Raw genomic sequence first — 16,325 nt, forward strand, 5'->3', positions numbered from 1 at the left:
ACAGAAATGGTTTGAGAATCAAGGAAAATGGCTTACAAAGAAAACATCAGAAAGACAACCAAGGATGACCTATGCCTTCATAGGAAACACAGGCTGGGAACTATGGGATTCCTCAATTTTGCACAGCAGAAATGACAATACAAATGACTGGGTACCAAACCAAAATTAATTCAAAATCAGGAATTAGGGTTTTGGGGTTTTTTTATTTCTTTTAAGCAGTGAATGATTAGCCAGTGAAAATAATAACCAATGTTCTGTATCTAAAAATTTTACTCACCTTAATCTCTATTAATCTATATTAGCTGCAGAATAGTTTGGCAACCTGAGGACCAATGTCACTAAAAATCAGTAGCATTATCATGCATAAAGAGGTTTATATGAAAAAAGTGTACAAATATTTAGAATGCCCTATCCAGGTCATTTTTAGTTTAACTGAACAGGCCCAAATGTCTGACAAGGAAAAAAATACTTTAATCCCTCCCAAAATAAATAACAACCTCCCCCCAAAAAGACCTACAATATTTTTTGAAAGAGGCAAACCAATATATAGTACGAGGAATTAATTACTGTACCAAAAAACCCTCAGAGTCTCTCAGAAAATTCAGTGTTCTGCTCGCTTGACAACTGAACCAGCTGCAACAACACACTTTCCTTTCAAGGCTGGGTTCCACTGCAGTTTATGCTGATTTAAAGCTCGGTTTCTGTAGTCCTTCCTTCCAACTACCTCTGATTCACTTTGCATTCAAATGTAGTCAGTGCAAAGCAGGAAACAGGTAAATAAATTTGGGATAGGGGCAGGACCTGGCCAACGGGGGGCCATCACTGGTTTAAACTCCAAGGAACCATGCCTATGGTACCTGACAGATTTAACTGCTTCTTCTGAAATATTCAGAAAGACTGATAAATCATTGATAAAACCCACAGGAAATTAATCAATATACTCTCAGAGTTATCATGTTAACTGAACCCTCTACTTCTTTCCAGCATGCCTGACAAAAATCAGGATAAAACATGGAAAGAAAAAAGGAATAGAACTTCACAGATGACTACTGAAATATTAAAAATCCTAACAATGAAAATGGATGTCCACAGCATAAATATGGAGACTTGGAAGCCATTGTGCTGCAAGAAAGTTATGACCTAGTTGCCATTACTGAAAGTTGGTAGGATGAATCCCATGAGAGGAGTGTGGTTATTGATGGTTACAGGCTGTTCAGACCGGACAGGAGAGGAAGGGTAGAGGCCTCGCAGAGTGGTTGCTCTCTAGATCGAGAAATGGATAGATTTTGAAGAGCTGTCTCTGAAGAACAGCCACAAGCAAGCTGAAAGTTTATGTGTAAGAATTAGAGACCAAGGCAACAAAAGGAACCTTGTGGTTGGTGTCTACTAAAGGCCGCCTGATCAAGGGGAGCCTATTGATGAAGCGTCCTTCCTCCAGCTACAGGAGGCATTGCACTTGCAGGCTCTCATCATACTCAGGGACTTCAACCATGGTGAGCTGTCTTAAGCCAGGTAGTAGACAGCCCTACCAGAGGGGATGTGATACTGGACCTGATGGTCAGCAATGCAAGTGAGCTAACCAGTCACATCAAGACTGGAGGCAGCCTGGGCTGCAGTGACCACGCACTGGTGGAGTTTACAGTCCTGAGGGATAAGGGTCAGGCGAAGAGTGAAGTCAGGACCTGGAATTTTAGGAAAGCAAACTCCCAGCTCTTCAAGGAGTTAGTCAGTAGGACTCCCAGGGAAACTGCCCTCAGGGACAAAGGAGCAGAACAGAGTTGGCAGATCTTTAAGGATGCTTTCCATAAAGCATGAGAGCTCTCAATCCCCAGGTGTAAGAAATCAGGAAAGGAAGGCAAGAGACTGGCATGGCTGAGTCAAGACCTGGTGGTCAAAGTAAAGGGCAAGAAGGAAACGCACAGGCAGTGGAAGCAGGGACAGGTATCCTGGAAAGCGTATAGGGATGCTGTCCGGTTGCATAGGGATAGGGTCAGGAAGTCCAAGGCATGGCTGGAGCTGAACTTGGCAAGGGGTGCAAAGAATAATAAGAAGGGCTTCCATAGGTATGGGAGCCAGAAAAGGAAGGTCAAAGAAAGAAATGAACACAACTGGCAAACTGGTAACAATGGCCGAGGAGAAGGCTGAGGTACTCAACACCTTCTTTGCCTCAGTCTTCACTGACAACCTCTCTTCCCACACCACTCAAGTGGATGGATCTCAAGGCAAGGACTGGGGCAGCAAAGTCCTTCCCACTTCAAGAGAAGATCAGTGACGAATGGTGTCCCTCAGGGGTCCATACTGGGACCAGTACTCTTTAGTATCTTCATCAATTTATGTGATTAACAGTGGGATTGAGTGCACCCTCAGCAAGTTTGCAGACAACACCAAGCTGAGTGGTGTACTTGACACGCCTGAGGGATGGGATGCCATTCAAAGGGACCTGGACAAGCTCAAGAAGTCCATCCATGTGAACCTCATGAGATTCAACAAGGCCAAGTGCAAGGTCGTGCACCTGGGTTGGGGCAATCCCCGGTATCAGTACAGACTGCATGGTGAAGGGATTGAGAGCAGCCCTGCAGAGAAGGACTTGGGGGTACTGGTAAATGAAAAGCTGGACATGAGCTGGCAACGTGCTCTCGCAGACCAGAAAGACAGCTGTATCCTGGGTCGCATCAAAACAAGTGTGGCCAGCAGGTGGAGTGAAGTGATTCTGCCCTTCTACTCTGCTCTGGTGAGACCCCACCTGGAGCACCATGTCCAGCTCAGGGGCCCTCAGTACAAGAAACACATCAACCTGTTGGAGTGGGTCCAGAGGAGGGCCACAAAAATGATCCGAAGGATGGAACACCTCTCCTGTAAGGAAAGCCTGAGAGAGTTGGGGTTGTTCAGCCTGGAGAAGAGAAGGCTCCAGGGAGACCTTATTGCAGCTTTTCAATACTTAAAGGGGATTATAAGAGAGGTGGAGACAGACTTTTTATCAGGGCCTCTTGTGATAGGACAAGGGGTAATGATTTTAAATTAAATGAGGGTAGTTTTAGACTGGATATAAGGAAGACATTTTTTATTATGAGGTTGCTGAAACACTGGAACAGGTTGCCCAGAGAGGTGGTAGATGCCCCATTCCTGGAAATATTCAAGGTCAGGTTGGACAGGGCTCTAAGCAACCTGATTGAGTTGAAGATGTCCCTGCTCATTGCAGGGAGTCGGACTAGATGAATTTTAAGGGTCCCTTCCAACTCAAACCATTCTATGATTCTGTGATTCTATGCTCACTTTGTTAACATAGTACATTTCATACCTTTTTTTGCCTACAGAAAATGCTGCATAAAATCCAAAATAAGATATTTAATGCTAAAATCATTGCCACAGTTCCAATATCAGCCCACACTAACTGAAAACCAATAGTTTTTCCCTCAATTCCAGTATTAACAAGAACATTCAGCTTCTAGTAATAACATCCAGAAAGAAAATTTTGTCTACTTTCCAATATGCAATCATCTTAAAGTTTCTGCAAATTAACAAGACATTGTTCCATATAAGACATCCTTAAGTGCACTAGACCAAACTCATCCACAATGTAAATACGTGAGCTTAAACTGAGTCATAGATTTAGAAAACTACTTTTTGCAAACAAAGGCAAAAAGGGAACTTATGCTTTATATACATACGTCTAAACATATACAGACAGAAATAATAACCATAGCAGTGATTATTATACCTTTTGAAGAGCACAATGGGACACCAAGTACTTTCTGGGGTTTCCAAAACATAACAAGTGACATAGACAATGGCAACATTCTTAATGGAATACTAATGAGTTGCCATCAGTTTTGCCTAGGCAGAAATAAACCTAAGGACTTAATTTATTCAAGAGTGTTTAGGTTGCTTCCATTATTCTGCTCTAAGTCTCTGTCCTAAATACAATTCTTTATATAGATTTTTCCTTGTAGATGCCATACAATCTGTTTGACAGTCAACTTTTTTTGTCTTCCTATTCACTGAAGTTTTTCTATCACCATGTTAGTGAGGCAGTCTGCAATTCTTTTGCATTGCATCAATACTGAGCAGTTATATGAACACATTTTTATAATCTAAATGAAGTCTTTCTATTTTTCACTGATACTGCATGTAAGTAAAGTAACTGCATATTACAGCAGAAAAGATGTCATCCTTGCCTAATGGGACTGTCAGGTGTATCACAAGCAACAGATGAATGTTTGACAAAGATCCTTTTTATTCTGGCTAATTAAGCAGTTGGACACACCCGTCTGTTAATGGTTATGCTTTATATAGGCAGTGCTTGTTGCATTATGTGAATGTAAGCTAAACAGGCCACATTCTAAAAGGCAGCTAATTAACCCCCCCAAGTGGGAAAAAGATATTTCCCAAGCTCAGCTGCTGAATGTGAAAAGATTAGTGTTTCTTCGGTCTAATGGGCAGAACTCAGGCAAAGCTACTATGCTGAAAATTACCCCTTTCCTGTATATTCTGTGCAATTTCATGTTGTCTGTTAAGTTCCCTAAAGATGTTTTAATACACTCAAATTCTGGGCTGGATTTCTTCTGTTTTCTAGAATTTAGATATCAAGACTGAAAGGTTTAAGAGTTTAACTTGATCAACCACTTATCAAACAAGACAGTTAAAATGTGCCAGATTAATGATTACTGTTTATTTTGTTCCTGGACTACTTCACCCTGAATTAATTTACTTTTTTTAAGCTACCAGAGTTTGCGAAGTTTTGTTCCGCTACATATGCTTTATTGTCTAGATCAAATAATGTAGCAGGCTTTAATTCAATGCAGAAAATGAAAGCCTGTAATTTACTTTCAAGTGCAGCAGGAAATTTCTTTTTTCTCCTCTAGAAGGATAAATAAAACATCGCAGAAGGTAAAGTGAACTAGATCTCATAATCACACACAGTAATGGCAGGCTTGTAATGGTCTGAATAAAAGGCTAATCTTAACATCTTATCTATTTGTAATGATGCATCACCAATACACTCATTAACAATTTCTGCCAACATAATGTGTTTCACAGTAAAGGAAAACTCAGAACATCAAGTTACAAAAAGTAATACAGAATGCTTGGTTCCTGAACAACAATACAAATGGAAACAAGTTTCAATAATACACGAGAGGTTTAGATAAGCATTCCTCTTCAATTTTTGTGTAAACAAAAATTTTATGAATAATTGCCCTTAAACAAGTGATGTTATGAATTTGAAGGAACCATTTATATGTGTTAGAAGTAAAGCAGAATGCAGTTTACACATGCTATTCACAGGGAAAAAAAAAAAGAATACGACAAATACTTTTTAGATACTAAGGTATTTTCATGATAGAACAACAGTTTCTTACTAAACACTATTTGATTGTTTGTCCTCCCCCTAGGTTTTTAGGGATACCAAAGTAGGCAGCTGGACTCTGCTGACATAAGGACTAGTTGCTAAGTATTTCACTTAGTAACATGAATTTCATTGCTCTTTTTCAGCTTTACCTGAATTTATGGGAAGAATAATACTTAACTGAATAGCACAGAATGAAGCATATAAGTTGATTCTCTGGATTCACATATAATTTCCAGTAGCAAAAGACTGCAATGGCAGAATAACAGAAGGGGGAAGTACAGAGAGATCACACAGTGGAAGGGACCAATGCAAGTGGTAACTCTTTTAACTCCTTCAAAGAAAGTTCATAAGATCAAAAAGCAATGTATTGACAATCAGATTATTAAGTACCTAAGAACAGTAGTCGTCAACAGTTGTTATAATGAAACTCTGTATTTCCAGCAGATCACAGACAGCACATGGATGCTTAGGCTAAGTTGCTACTTCATGACTTTCTCACTTTGATCCACCTACTAATTTTACCTGTAAAAACTTCAAAATTCTATTTATACTTGGTGAACAATATATCAGTATTACACATCAGCCCTACACATCAATACACATCAGCAACAAGATAACATGCACAAACAACAGGACAGAACAAAACTTCTGAATTGTTGTGACAAGACTAGCAAGTACAACTATTACAAGAAACAAAATTAGCAAATCATCAAACAAGTGGATTTATGCTATTCTAAGGGATTAGTTTGCCCACTGGAGACGCTGTGAGTGGGAAAGCCCAGGTGGTGGTCTCTCTCAGCCTGGGTGATAGCGTGTGAAGAGAAGGGCACTTGATACTGCAAGTCAACAATTGGTTGTGGAACTGGTGCTGGCAACAGGGTTTCTATGACCACAGGACCCTCTCTGAAGATAACGTCTGCTTAGGAAAGATGGGATCCACCTCACTAAGTGGGGCAGAGGTATCTTTGCCAGCAGGATGGCTGATGTGGTAAGAAGGGACTTAACCCAGGAACTATGTGGGGAGGAGAAGTTACCAGCAGCGCTGCGAAGGAGTGGTGCAAAGGATTGACAAGCAAAGGGTGATGTGAATGAAAGGGAACACATGATCAACAAAAGGAGGCTTAAGCAGGGTCACCTCAAACATTTGCATGTGAGCAAGGAACTGGCTACAAGGCATCTTTATGAGGAAACTACCCAGTCCCTCTCTGGGGAATCAGTATGCGACGCCTCTCTGAAGCGCCCCTGCACCAAGGCGTGTACAAAGGGCTCACACACAGAATGGTGAATAAACACAAGGAATGAGAGACCTGTGTGCATTTGCAGACTATAATTTTGTTGGGATCACAAAGACTTGGTGGGATGGCTCACATGACTGGAGTGCAGCAATGGAGTGATACAAGCTATCTGACTTTATAGTTTGTTTCTTTTAGAAATGCAAATGTCTCCAGGAAGCAATCTTCACTAGGATGAAGTTCACGGGAACTTCCTTGTTGGGATGGGTATTTTGTTGTGTTTAAGCAGAAACAAGTTTTGATACAAGAATTAAATAAATTACAGAACATTTCTGTAAGTTTAGTGTGCTTTCGAAGTTAATGTTTACACTACTACGTTGAATATACTATGGCTTTTAAGTCACAGTTAGTCAAGTGTAATCTATCTTAAACAGTATCTGGGTACTTTTCCTATACTGAGGCACCTGTCTTTAATATATTAACATTACTTTCATGGGTTGGGATAAGCAGTTCACAATCTCCCGAAAGTACCTCTCTGCAGAATGACAGTTACAATAGCAAATGGATTTTCTAGACTAAGCCAAGATCCTACAGTGCTCCACCACTGAAGGTAGCAGAATTCATTATAAAGTCTAACATGTATAATGCTACTTCTTCACACCTTTCAAAGTACTTGACACAAAATGTAGTTTTGTGAAATTTCATCCTTGTTTTTGCCTGCTGGTCTGGGGCAGGGTGGGAACAGGACATAATGTAATACTTCAAGCACTGATGATCACCACTCAAGGCACTTTGCCTAATTGCCAGTGCTTTCTGAGGAAGAATGTGAACACAGGAGCACCACCCGTACAGAAGTTTCTGTCACTTCTGCATCAATTATACAGTTCTGAAAGTAGATTTAGATTTTGCTTCAAAAGTCAGTTCTATTTGTTGTTTTTTTTCCCCTAATACAATATTGTACTGAACTCCTTTCATCAAGAGTGTGAACCTGATACTAATGAAACAAAGGAAGAAAAACTGATGTGAAAATGGAGGTGGTATTTGTTTTCATCACTCAATAGATCAAAACATAAAATGAAAAAGTCAAAACATTATAGCTGGAGACATCCACTTTATTAACAGAATTAGCAATATTTATAGGAAATAGATTCTGTTCTCTCTGTGTTACATCTGTGTTACAAATTTTCTGTTTGAGATGCTTCCTGTGTTACCGAATCACAGTACAGCCCCAGAGGTTGGAAGGGACCTGCTCAAGCAGGGCTACCTACAGCCTTCTGTCCAGGACCATGTCCAGATGGCTTTTTAATATAGCCAAGAATTGGGACTCCACAACCTCTCTGGACAACCTGTGCTCGTCCTTGCTCACCCTTACAGTAAAGAAGTATTTGCTCATGTTCAGAAGGAGCCTCCTGTATTTCAGTTTGAGCTTGTTGCCTCTTGTCCTGTCACCAGGCACCACTGAAAAGGGTCAGCTCAGTTTTAGCCCATGTCATAACTAACCTGCAGATATGCTATGACAGTTATTAATTAAACTGCCATTACTATTAATGATTACTTACGATTATCCCTAAAGGCCACCTAACAGTTCATGCTTAAAAGTTCTGAATTTAGTAATACACTATGACATCTTCCAAATGCTTCATTTAGCCAGCCATTTCCTCAACAGGTGCAAAGAGAAGGAAACACTTCAATGCCTCGATTATTGCCCCAATGACTGTGTTGTTAACTTTCTTCCTTTACCCATCACCTCGTCAGTAGTAAAACAACAGATAATGGGAAAGGTGACAACCCAGGGTTCCCCTAGGAGAAAGGATGGGGGAAGTCAAAACAAAGAAATCAGAATGGTGCTAGTAGAGAGTGAAACACAGGTTTCACCCACTAACAACTTCATCACACCAGATTCAGGTTCTTATTAATACAATTTGCTAAACTACAGTTGACAATCACTGAATAGTAAACCAGGCTTAGAAGGATGAAAACTGATCTAAAGTATTAAAGGCCTCTAACATAGCTATTTAGAGCTTTCAAGAGACTAAAAGTGGTCCAATATTAAAACATTTCCTTTAAATTTAGGAACATCCACAGAATGAAAGGCTAAACAGCTAAAAGTAAAAAAAATCATGTTCCTGCTATGCTACATCAGAGAACAACAATTCTAATACAAAATTCTGCATCTGAGGGAAAAAGAAGAGAGACACCTTTCCCTTTGTTCTGAACTACATAAAGATTACTTCAAAGTCCACCCATCATAAAATTATCAGATTCCAAATCACTAAAGCTTTGGGTTGTTTTAATTAGGGATGCATAAATCTCAATAATTTTTAATTTTCTGAGAAGTTGAAGCAGTTGAAAACATTGGAATTAGTGATACTGGCTCACACATAGTTCACATGATTTTCATGCAGGCAGCATTAGAATCACAGAATCATGGAATCGTTCAGGCTGGAAAAGACCTTTAAGATCACCAAGCCCCAAACAGCCGACTACAGGGGCACAATCATTTCCCTACTTCTGCTGGCCATGTTCTTCCTGACACACACCAGGATGCCATTGGCCTTCTTAGCCACCTGGGCACACTGCTGGCTCATATTCAGCTGGCTGTCAACCAGTACCCCCAGGTCCTTTTCCGCCAGGCAGCTTTCCAGCCACTCTTCCCCAAGCCTGTAGCGTTGCATGGGGTTGTTGTGACCCAAGGGCAGGACCCGGCACTTGGTCTTGTTACAACTCATACAGTTGGCCTCGGCCCATCGATCCAGCCTGTCCAGGTCCCTCTGCAGAGCCTTCCTCCCCTTGAGCAGATCAACACTCCCACCCAATTTGGTGTCATCTGCAAACTACTGAGGTTGCACTCAATCCTCTTGTCCATGTTATTAATAAAGATATTCAACAGAACTGGACCCAGAACTGAGCCTTGGGAGACACTGCTTGTAACTGTCCACCAACTGGATTTAACTCCATTGGTCACATTAATATTGACATTATAATCCTAATCCATACAACATTTAATTGAAGTACCTAGTGCATATACTACAGTAACTGGATAACTATGTGATGGCATCCTATGTATGCAATACCTTAAAAGTAAGAGAAATTCTATATTCCATTTTTGCCATCTTTCCTGGAGGACCTGTATTACAGTACAATGTAAATTTTGTATTCTTAAAAAAGTGTTTCAGTAGTTAGTAGCAACCAGCAAAACTAAATCTATGCTATATAATTTTACTAGTATGTCTACATTAAATGTGATTGTTTAAAGAAGAAAAGTATCACATATTCTGGCAGTATTACACCAGCTTTTGGACACTTACTCTCCATTAGTCCTATTTGTACTACATGATACTCTTTTCCCGATTTATCAAGATACAGAATACTGCTCTGAGATTTGAGAGTCTCAGTTAAAAACACTGTTGACACACTGGAAGTTATGTGGAGAAGAACATTCTAAACATATCAAGGTTAGGGCCTGGAAAACATATATAAGATGAAGAACTATGCAAAATCCATTCAATTACTGAATACAGAAGTTACAATTGTCTTTTATCTATAGAAATTTCAAGGAAGGAGTTTTCAACAAGAATGCAATAACACTGACACCAGTAAATAAACATACTGGCTTAAAACAAACAAGCAAGCTAAAGCAAATCCTTTCCCTATTGAACTGGGAGACATGCAAATAAGCTTACAGCTGGGATATCTGTAGGCTTACTGCAGGGATAACTACATGTAATCTGCTTAAACAATGAATGAACTGGAAAAAATCTCACCATTTTTTTCCATTCCTATCTTCCTCAATCTGCAATGTTATTTTACGATTGAAGGATGTATGTCATGCAGGTCAGCAGATTAGTTAGTGATTACTTTACCCTGCTAAAGATGGAGAGATTGGATATATCTTTCATTGGAGCTTTCCTTCCCTCTAGCATGAAGGCTTATTTGTGAAACATATCCTTTTAATCTTGAAAAAATCTTGTTTGCCTTACACCCAGACACTTAAAAAGACCATTTGAATTAGAATTGAAAGTGCAGTATTTTGTCATATTTGCTTGCTTGGCATAGTCTGTGACTATTTGAAGGAAACTAATGACTGGCATGCAGTCTGCAAATCGGTAACATTCCCCTGAAAAAAACAGAATAGACCAACACCCATGAGGTTGCCCTTGGACCAGGTTGGCCTTGGCCCACAGAGAACGGTTTCAATGTCAGTGACATGCAGTGGAAAAGAGAAAAAATGCCCAGTTTCATTCCAGCTTTCCGTGTCAAATAGCTCTCAAGCCTGGTCATCTTGACCTCAGTGACTAAGAACCATCAAAGACTATGTCCATCAGAGCCAACAATAACTATCAGACTTCTAGTACGGTAAACCTATGGCTTAACTAATGTATTTGACTGATGCTTGACTCTTAGCTTTTAACAGCCTATTTGACTAGTAGTTGAGCCTAAATAAATGCTTGCCTGAAATCTGGAGATTTTGCTGGTGTCTCTCAGAATATTCCCATTACAGCAATTCCCAGTTACCCAGCAATAATAGCTGTAACAATTCACACCATAGCTGCACCTGGAAATCTGCTTGGTATGGTGCCAATTCACTGCAAAATGGAGAAGAAAGCACTAGGAATGCAAGATAATTCTGAACTACAATGCAACTAAAACACACTTTAGATGTCAACAGGCAGGGAATGTGGAAGGGGACAAGGACACATAGCTAGTCATGTCCAGATGCAACTTCATCATACTCATCTACATCTCCTGTCATTCTGTATCTGGCAGCTGTCTAGCCAAACAAGCCTTGCTTATCCCTATACCTTCGTCCTAACTTACCCTTATATCTGAACTTACCCTTACCCTTGCTTATGTTTCTGCTGAAAGAGCATACGAAAAAAAGAAAAGGTTAAAGTTAGGTAATACTTAAAATTTAAAAAAATATTCCAAAGGGTAGAAGTGCATTCTGCTCAGAAACACTGAATAAAAATAATAAAAAGCATCAGAAACAAGGCAAAAATTATCTTGGATGAGGTACAGAATGAGCTAAAGTTTTGTCAACTGAAATCACTCCAGTGCAAAGCTTCTTTACTGATCACACTGAGACATGAATTATCTGGAATGCTCTGGGCAGGGCATGTGAACTCCTCCTTGGCACCAGAGTAATTAACCCAGCCTTGGAGCTTCAGTCAGCCCTGAACACTTGCTCATCTCTGCACTGTATCATGTAGAGGCAGCCTCTGAATTACCATAACTGAAAAGCTTTTTTTGAACTATTTCAAGGAAACAAAACCCTTCTGGTGCAAAGAGCTGACCAAATAATTCACACAAAACTCTGGAACATGAAAGTATGGAGCTTACAATGGAAAAATTTTTAAAAATTAGTATTTTGAATAACTTCAGGTCCTAAACACATCACAAACTGGTAGGTTAGGGCTTCTTACTTGTCAGGAGGCTGGTATGTTTTTAAGCCATAATCTGATATATTTTAGGGATTAAAGGACAGCATCCCTCTCTCTTAAGACAATACTTAAGACTGCCCCTGGCTTGACAGCATTTGCTACAGTAGAGCATTTGTCCCTAGCTTGAAAGCACTTACTATAGCAGAACATTTATTTCTCAAGATACTTTGAAAGCTTTATTTCATATTGCAAAGAGAATTTGCAAGGACAGAACTTTTTAATGGATTGATGGTGCAATATCTATTAATTTATTTCTGTGAAATTAAAAAGGTACAAATCTCAGCCTATTATGGGTTGTCTATTCTAATAAAAATCCTAATAAAAAAAGATTCTCATACGCTTTATTTGTGCTGGTAGTTGTAATTATTCATGAAATGAACTTGCTTCACTGAAACACATACACATTGAAGTCTTTCTGATCCCCCTAAACAACCTCATTGTAATATGTATTAAGTACTGACATGTTAAAAACTGCTAAGTATTTAGATACATCTGTCACTGTGTAAAGAAAATGGGACATTAGAAGATAGATATATTCTTGCAGCAAAGACAATCAACAGCAGCTTTGACTGTATTAGGAACGGTGTAGCCAGCAAGTGCCTCAGTTCCACACCTGAGACCACATCTGGAATGCTGTGAAGTTTTAGACTCCCCAGTAAAAAAAAAAAAAAAAAAAGCAATTAAGTCTAGCTGAGTGTCACCAAGATGGTCAGGGCCAAGAATATTTGATGTAGGAGGAAAGGCTGACCAAACTGGATTTGTTCAGCCTTGAGAAAAGAAGTCTACATCTATACAATTTCCTGAAGATAAGATGCACAGGTAAATTGACTGCCTCCTAAATTTCATTACATACTTTTATAACTTCAGAAAAGTTGCAACAAAGTACTTTTAGTGGTAAATAAGATTATTTTCTGGTTACTAGCGTTTCTCTGAGATAGACTCCCCATATACTCAGTCTCAAAAGGTACCAATTTCCAGATGACATGTATTCTAAACGCTAAAGATGAAGCTTATGCTGTAGCACAGTGACTCTAAGTCTCAAATACATCAATAATCCAGTACTTTTTTTAAGTCAACCTAGACCTTGATTGAAAAGAGGCAGAAACACTTAAGCAGAGCGCCTAGATTTCTTAATCCAACCTAAAAAATGCTAACAACATTCTTTCCATAACTCATTTATCTCTTCTTAACTCTTCTAACATCCTGGGCAAAAACCAAGTAAACCAGTAGCTACTGAACAATACATTAACCTACATTTAGGTTAACTAGCCACTCTGATGCTTTTCTAGGCATCAAAAGAGTGGAGATTTTATCAGAAAATCTGGAATGTTTTCGTTTCTTATAGCTAGCTTTGCTTACTTTTAAGAAGTCCATACATGGAAAGTGCAAAACCATACCAACTGGCTGTAGCAGCTGACAAGATCGGTTAAGGAGAAAATGCACTCAAAACCAAACTAAGATAAGTTACTGACAGTTTGGTTCCAGGTTCTGGTGGGCTTTAAGATTGAAAACAGTTTGTCTGCACCTGATGAACTGTAGTTGTACACAAGAGAATAACAGGACACAAAAATTATGCAGGTAGACTGGAAGGTTAAGGACCTGTGACCCTACATGGGACCCACGCTGCAGCAGTCTGCTCCTGCGGGACTGCACCCCATGGGAGGGATGGACCCACTTATGGAGGTGCTTAGGGACACAGTTTAGTGGTGGGATGGCAGTGTTAATGGTTGTACTCGATGATCCTAAAGGTCTTTTCCAGCCTAAACGATTCTATGATTCTATGACCCATGCTGCAGCAGTTCGTGAAGAACTGTAGCCTGTGTGAAGGACTCACGTTGGACAAATTCGTGGATGACTGTCTCCCGTGAGAGGGACCCCATGCTGGAGCAGCGGAAGAGTCCTCTCCTGAGGAAGAAGAAGCGGCAGAGACAATGTGCAATGAACTGACCCTCAACCCCCATTCCTGTCCACCTGCAACGCTGGGGGGGAGTAGGTAGAGAAAACTGGGAGTGAATTTGAGCCTGGGAAGAAGGGGGGGGGATGTTTTAAGATTCAGCAGTTTTTATCCTCTCCTTCTCTGATTTTGGTTGATAATGAATTAAATTCATTTCATCAAGTTGAGTCTGTTTTGCCCATGACGGTAACGGACAAATAATCTCTCCCTGTCCTTATCTCGACCCATGAGCCCTTTGATTTACTTTGCTCTCCTCTGTCCAGTTAAAGAGGGGAGTGATAGAGTGGCTTTGGTAGGCCCCTGACATCCAGCCAGGGATAAACCACCACCCATTTATATTCACCTTGCTTGGATTGTAGCATGATACTTTCCTGTTTCCAGCTAAAAGAGACACAAGAATTATTTGTTCTTTCACTGCTCAGAACCTTGCAGCATTACTGCAGCAGGCCTGTTGTCCTTGCTGAAAACAACTGTTTGACTGTAATTTTTCTCACAGCTTTTGTTTTATAAGTGGGCTTCATCCCTTATTTTGAGTCTTCCTTACTTTCAAAAAATTACACTGATGCTACTACATTGATTTCTTTTCACACAGAGAGCAAACAGCCTGATGCCAACATTTGGAACTTGCACTGTATAAATGAATGCATATGAACTTTCAGTACAAAAATACTTTTATTGTTATAAAGCTAATATTCCAAGTCTCCAATTTCACCCCTATGTCAGACAGCAAACTATTTTCCTTTCCTAAAGATAGGAAATGGTTCTTCCTTTACCTGCAACACAAATCAATATGGATTATTTTTTTTGTAACTTTAGGAGGACAACTGTGTCATGAAGAGCTGAAAGACCTAACTGCTCACTCCTTTAGCACATAGAGAGATAAACAACAGGCAGCTCTACTAAGGTTCAAAAAAGCATGCAAAAACTATCAATCATTATATGGGGAGTTCCTTGACTGCAAAAGAAAACTTGCCTGTCAGACCCCACATAATTAACTACGTGTTTTAAACAAGTTTGCCGAGGTGCTGCTGTTCTCAGCATATATGCCAAGGCAGCTATTATATTTACATTTTAATATGTGAGATCAATTGACAGGTAATACACATACTACAATATGCCTAGAAAAGTGATGATTTTTTATTTCTGGTGAAGAGCAGATTTTCTTTAATTCTGCGGACTGCAATTCAAGTTTCTACTACAACGTAGAATAAAGTGCCAAGCTACTGTAGGATTTATCTTCAGCTAACGTGAGTCAACATTGATTTGCTATGTTGCATTGTGTTATTCCAAAGTAAACACCACTACACCCATACCAAACATTTATTTTGTCTTCGTTCTAACTTTCCAAGTGAAAAACTAAACAGTTCCCTGTATTCTGATAATGTCAAGCAAACATAATTCCCATTTCTATTAAAAAAAAACCAAAACCTCACAGAACTCTGCAACCATAATTAAAATACTTACAGACAGTTAAGAGTATCAGAACCTAGTATGTTCCCAAGTGATTCTTGTGAACCAAGATGAAGACACAACTACCTCAATTGCTTCGAGAAGGCAGGAGAAAGAAATGTAGTTCAACTGACAACAAATACTAAATAAGCCAAGTGACAATACTTACTGGAGTTACTTTTAAATCTGGTTAAATCTGGTTAATTTTAACCAGATTTGTGCTCTGGTTAATGTTGTATCCATAATATTTTCATAATAAATATGTTTGCAATTAAGCCAAATCTAAATGATTTATTCACATTTGAAATGTCAGAGCTGCTTATTAATCAAAGCAGCAGCTAGTCTTATTTCCTACTTTTTCAATTACTATATTTAAGCACTTCAGGCAAAACAGAAATTTCCTTATGGAGTGCAAATTACACAAATCTAGAACACCAGGATGAACTGCATGCTTATCAGACACTGCAAGAAAATACACTATTAACAAAATACTAATGACATTTTCTTCCCTTCTTTTAATTTATTTACTAGGAGAGACACTGTGCACCTCCTAGAATAAGAGGAAGCCACAATAACATCCTTATCCAGGTTTTGTGATATTTACATGAACCAGTGTTTTTCTCTTCTTTCCCTTCCCATCTCCTCTAAAAACTTCCCAAGATTCTCAAGTTCCTGGACAAAAGTTCTCTACCCTTCAGAAACTACCTGCACATTATCTAACTCAAACATTTAAAAATACAGTAGTTTTGCACTTTGAAAAAAAATACATTCTATATTTTCCCTCTTGGTATCTGCAATGTGTCTGAAATGCACCACATCCTATATCAACACAGATAGTTCAGCATCTGTATGGTCTCCACTTACAGATGGTGCACACAAATAAACTATTGTGCAATTACCAC

Source organism: Egretta garzetta, unplaced genomic scaffold, assembly GCF_000687185.1.
Source record: "Egretta garzetta isolate BGI_Z169 unplaced genomic scaffold, ASM68718v1 scaffold596, whole genome shotgun sequence".
Lineage (NCBI taxonomy): Eukaryota > Metazoa > Chordata > Aves > Pelecaniformes > Ardeidae > Egretta > Egretta garzetta.